Consider the following 6,166-nt stretch of genomic DNA (forward strand, 5'->3'; position numbering starts at 1 on the left):
CCCATTGCTTTCACCCTTAGGCCCACCCAGCACTCCTTCCACATCTGCACAAAGTTCCTTCACTTTTATCACTACATTAATCCAAGGGCTCTTCAAATTTCCATTCATTTGTCTGTGTCCCCAATTATAAAAAATTATTTAAGAGCATAATTGCATCTGGTTTACTTTTGTAATTCCAAGGCCAAGCTCAGAGCTTGTCCATTGTAGTCACTTAATAATTGGCAATGGCTTTGGTAAATCCAGAGGAAGAATTCCACCCCCTCCCCATCGAATGTTTAATCTATGACATAGGAGCTCGGAAATAGATCTGAAATAAAGATTAAAATTGGGTCACCTTTAGTGAATTCACTCATTCAATAAATATTTACAAGTGCTTTTTATGCTAAATGATGAATATTCTGCTGAACAAAGAAGACACAACATTTCTATGATGCTTGGATATTCATGGAAGAGAAGATGTTAATTAAAACCACACATGTGTAGGAAGGTGGCATTGCCCGGCTCTCCAGAAGATGTGGTGGCGGTTGGGCCCCGGGCTGCCTGGGTGCTTAGTAGTCCCGCCGCCGCCTCCTCCTCCTCCCCCTCCTCTCCTCTATGGGCAGAGGAGGTTGTGGCAGTGGCTGGAGAAATCGGCAGCAGAGGATGGAGGAAGAAGGAGGCGGAGCGCGTAGTCTGGTCCCAGGCGGGCCGGTGTTATTGGTCCTCTGCGGCCTCCTAGAGGCATCCGGTGGCCGAGCGCTCCTCCAGCTCAGCAATGACATCCCTTTCCGAGTCAACTGGCCCGGCACCGAGTTCTCTCTGCCTATAACTGGAGTTTTGTATAAAGAAGATAATTATGTCATCATGACAACTACACATAAAGAAAAATGTAAATGCATTCTGCCCCTTGTGACAAGTGGGGATGAGGAAGAATAAAAGGATTATAAAGGCCCTAATCCAAGAGAGCTATTGGAGCCACTATTTAAACAAAGCAGTTGTTCCTACAGAATTGAGTCTTACTGGACTTAGGAAGTATGTCACGGAAAACATATTCGACAATACCATGAAGAGAAAGAAAGTGGTCAGAAAGTAAATATTCACGAGTACTACCTTGAGAATATGTTGGCTAAGAACCTTCTATCTGAAAAAGATCAAGAGGCAAATGAAAACAAAAAATCAAAAGAGATTCCCACTAAAAATATCGAAGGTCAGATGACACCCTACTCTCCTGTGGGAATGGGAAATGGTACACCTTGTAGTTTGAAACAGGACGGGCCCAGGTCAAGTACGGTGATGTACCTATGTCATCCTGAATCGAAGCATGAAATTCTTTCAGTAGCTGAAGTTACAACTTGTGAATATGAAGTTGTCATTTTGACACCACTCTTGTGCAATCATCCTAAATATAGATTCAGAGCATCCCCTGTGAATGACATATTTTGCTAGTCACTGCCAGGATCACCATTTAAACCCCTCACTCTGAGGCAATTGGAACAGCAGGAAGAAATACTAAGGGTGCCTTTCAGGAGAAATAAAGAGGAAGAGCTGCAATCAACTAAAGAAGAGAGATTTCCAGCAATCCACAAACCCATTGCTGTTGGTTCTCAGCCTATGCTCACTGTTGGAACAACCCACATATCCAACTTGACAGATGACCAACTCATAAAAGAGTTCCTTAGTGGTTCTTACTGCTTTCATGGGGGCGTTGGTTGGTGGAAATATGAATTCTGCTATGGCAAACATGTATATCAATATCATGGGGACAAAGATAAAGGGAAGACCTCTGTGGTTGTGGGTACATGGAACCAAGAAGAGCATACTGAATGGGCTAAGAAGAATACTGCGAGAGCCTATCACCTTCAAGATGATGGTACCCAGTCAGTCAGGATGGTGTCACGTTTTTATGGGAATGGAGATATTTGTGGTATAACTGACAAACCAAGACAGGTCACTGTAAAACTAAAGTATAAAGAATCAGATTCTCCTCATGCTGCTACTATATATATATGCTAGAGCCTCACTCCTGTCAGTATATCCTTGGGGTTGAATCTCCAGTGATCTGTAAAATCATAGATACAGCAGATGAAAATGGACTTCTTTCTCTCCCCAACTAAAGGATAATAAAGTTTGGGGAAAGAAAAGATCATTGACAGTCATGATTTCTGTCTGACCATGTGTCTCATTGTAGAGTTCTCAGCCATTGAACCTCATCTAAAGGATCATATAAAAGGACTCTCAACCAATTTGTGAATATGTATGTGTATGTAAGAGGTTATTGATAAACTTCTAAGGCAGATAATTGTCTCACTTCTTTCATTTCTGTTGTGTCTCATGAACTGATTGTGTTTTTTGCTTGGATAATGCGATTCCAAAATAAATCTCATCCAAGTGATTTAGAGTCCAGCCTAATGAAATGTCATAATTGTACCTATTAAAAGTTTTTAATAGATTTATTATGTAAATTATAGTATATATAACTCATTAATGAACTAAAGATTATGAAGAAGGAAATTGATAGGAGGTTGTTTAAATGGGAGACCATGTAAAATATGTAAATTCTAGTGCCTGAAATCCTTTCAGCAAATTTTTATTTAGCAACTGCGCTCTACCAGGTGTTAAGCCAGAAACTGGGCACATGGTAGAGCCCTACAACATTTAAGTTTTCTTCACTTCTGTTAATCTCAAGAAATTCTTACTTGTAATAGGTTGTTTCTTACTTGTAATAGGTTGTTTCTCCTTGATGTGAATGTGTTTTCCCCCAAGGTGTGTACCTGGTGTACACAGAGATCCCTCTCTCTTGACTTAGAATGGTTTACTCCAACAAAACACACTGTGCTGGCCATTCTTTGTACCTCCCGACTGTATAATACAGATTTTAGTTCTGGACAGTTTTACAGCACAGTATTTATTTTAAAGTGAATAAAATGTTCCTAAGCAGTGTTAAAAAAAAAAAACACGTGTAAATAATTAATTTATAAAAACAGCTCTTCTCAATATCTCCAAGGGTCTCTGCATTGCTAAGTCTAGTAGGAAATTCTCAGTCCTGGTTTATCTGACCTATTAGCAGCATTTCACATAGTTGGTCACTCTTTCTTCCCTGAAAGAGGATTCTCCATGCCCCTAGCTTTCCTTTAGCCTTTCTCCATCTCATCACAAGGTCCCTCCTCATCTCTCAAACTCTACAAGTGGGTGTGCCCAAGGCTTTCTTCTGTTTTCTTTCACATTTTATCCTCAACTGTGATCTCATCCAGACTTATGCTTTGAATTCCAGCTGTAAGTTGAAGGCACCCAAATTATATTTTCAGTCCAACTTCTCCATTGAACTCTAGATCCCTGTATGCCAACTGCCTGCTTCATATGTCTCTTTGGGATGCATGTCTAATAAACACTTCAGACAAAACATGTCCAAAAGAGAGTTCTTATCATTTTCCTCTGACCGGCACCTCCTACAGTCTTTCCCATCTCAGGTAGTTGGAGTTCCACTTTTGCAGTTGCTCCGGACGAAATGTTTGGTCTCATCCTTGGAATGCATCCTATGATTTTAGGATTTAAAGTACTTTTCTAAATTTCATTTCACATTAAAAAAAATACAGAACTATTCAGCAAAGATCCAAGATATCTTTTTTATTATTTATATTTTCTGAACAGCAGTATCAGAGCAATTGAATGGAAATGGATCTCTTTTCTCTTAGAAACACCTTGAAAAATCACAGTTCATTGTCCTTTAAAGGATATTGTAAGTCCATTTAAATAGGCTCCCAGAATCTGTTCCTTATTTAGGCAACATCTGAGTTGCAAGGTAATCAGCTGTAACAGAGATTTAAAGAAAGAGAAAAAGACTACTTCAGCGATGGAGTTCAAAAAGCACTACTTAAGTCAATCTCAGCAAAAATTTTTGTGCTATGTATTTCCTCTTATTCTATTTCACCACCAAATCACAGAGTGTTTCATTGTTAACCTGCAAGTATTTACTACTTACCTCATACTAAATAAGAAATATTTTCTACTCTGATCTTAGATTGGAGTGAGATTGTATATCTGAGTATATGTACATATGTTAAAGAGATAACGAGAATTATAAAGACAGAAAAAAAATTATTCCAGAGAAAATGAAGGTAGTAGGCTAAACTATCTCTTTGTACAGGAGGGGTAGCTAACCACTAAAAGGCCAACTAGGGGGCCATAAGAAAACTAAAACAAAGATACAAAGGCAGTTCTCCCATCACTTCACTCCCTGAAACCAGAGAAAACAACAATTAAAAACAGAAAGAAAGAAAAAACGATTTTTGGTGATACTAGAAAACACCACAGCCTCAACCCAGAATCTATTTAAAATAGCTACCAAATCAAAACCAAGTCAAGGATTTTGAAAGGGAACATATTACTATGCAGATCTCAGGCATCCTAAAGAGCTCTCCAAAAGTAAGTGGAAAACCAAGAAGAAGCAGGCCGATGACCCTTGCCTGAAGCTAGGAATATGAGAAAACTTGATGAGTATCCCTGACCCCAATTCAACAGACCAAAATGGCAAAAGGGGTACAGCTAAACAAGGAACCAGTCAGACATACCACCTTTGCAGGGAGCAAGTGTAGAAGAATTGACGACAGAAGGGATGATGTCAATCAGGAATGTAGCTGTGGACCCAGATCTGCTGAAGGAAAGCAAATGCCAAATCATGATGTAAAAGACCTGGGATATTCAGGCTTCTCTCTGGGTCCTAGGAACCCTGCCTGATGTAGCCAATGATCTCTGTTCATCCAGCAGGGTCTCTGGCCTTGCTCTGAGCTACAAGCATAAAGAATTTTTATTCCTGAAGCTTTTTTGCATATCTCAAAGGCAACGGCACAGACCACAGTGCAGCTCCCTGGTATACCAAATAGCCAGCAGAGGCAGCAGCAAAAGAGTATTTCACCCACCGCCACCAATATCAATGGAGTTAGCGATTCCAACTGTTTGTGTGTATGTGGACTCCAATAGCACATGCCCTGCATACTTGAAAGGGGGTATTAGGTTGTATATGGAAAGGGTCAAGATAAATGAGATAGATTATTGCTAGTCAACTTGCAGATTTAACAGCATGCTAAACTGTACTCATTGGATATGCATAACCAGCAGGTTTCAAGGTGGGGGCTGGAAGTACAGAGTGAAGATCTCTCAAATACATCCAGTTTATTATAATACAACTATTTATAAAATATTTTATTTTTAAAACACAGAAAATCGAAGGCAAATGCAAAATCAGACAGGATTTGAAGGCAGCAGATAGTTATCTGTAGCAAACTTTCAGGCCTGAAAGCAAAAGAATCAACTAACTTATTTATTTATTTTTTGGGGGGGGACTAACTTATTTTTAAGGAAGAAAATTAGGTCAGCCTTAAAATTATTCATAACAATGTTAATACCAAAATATAGGGAAGTTTTCAACAAAGTTGCTATAGGAATAACATATATAACACTAAGAATTTTATAAAGGCAAACAATTTCAAAAGTAAAGAACTTGAGGAGTATAGTAACCATGAGCCTTCTGAAAATACTACTTAATGATAAAATCCAACCAAACCAGTGATGGATGGAGGAGCCAATGAAATAGGCCTGGATGGGAACACCAAACTTTTGGAATTTCATAGCATCAAACAATTCATAAAATTTATGAAGACAAAAAGTACAATATACAATGAACTGTCATAAGGTTGTGCATCAAAAAATATACATAGCACCAAAACTAATGAAGAAGAAGAAGAAGAAGAAGAAGAAGAAGAAGAAGAAGAAGAAGACGAAGAAGAAGAAGAAGAAGAAGAAGAATTTTATACAGTATATTTAATTAATGGATGTCCTAATTATAAACCTACCTGGCATTCCTGGAATGAATCCCATTTGGTCCTGGTACATTATATTCTAAAGATGTCATTGAATTCAGTTCACTGTTTATTTAAGACATTTGCATTAATAGTGATATTGGTCTGTAATTTTCTTTTGTACTATTTTTATAAGTTAGATATCAATATTTCATTTGTTTAAAAAAAAAGGTATGTGAAGTTTCCCAATAATTTTTATCCTTTGGAACAATTTTGTTCTTGTTCTTGTTGTTGTTGCAGATGTTAGGGCTCTCTATCCCTGAATAATTATATACACATCTCCTAAAAATAAAAGCATTATCACAATTTAAGTCATCTAATATCTAGTTCAC

At 38.2% G+C, this 6,166-nt stretch overlaps 1 pseudogene; it reads left to right on the forward strand.

Moving 5' to 3' along the window:
* The first annotated feature begins 594 nt into the window (after positions 1 to 594).
* LOC112825853 (endoplasmic reticulum lectin 1 pseudogene) lies at positions 595 to 2,646 on the forward strand (annotated as a pseudogene).
* Positions 2,647 to 6,166: the final 3,520 nt, after the last annotated feature.

The sequence above is a fragment of the Callorhinus ursinus genome, unplaced genomic scaffold (genome assembly GCF_003265705.2).
Source record: "Callorhinus ursinus isolate GAN/ISIS: 27379988/994484 unplaced genomic scaffold, GSC_fseal_2.0 scaffold4, whole genome shotgun sequence".
Taxonomy (NCBI): domain Eukaryota; kingdom Metazoa; phylum Chordata; class Mammalia; order Carnivora; family Otariidae; genus Callorhinus; species Callorhinus ursinus.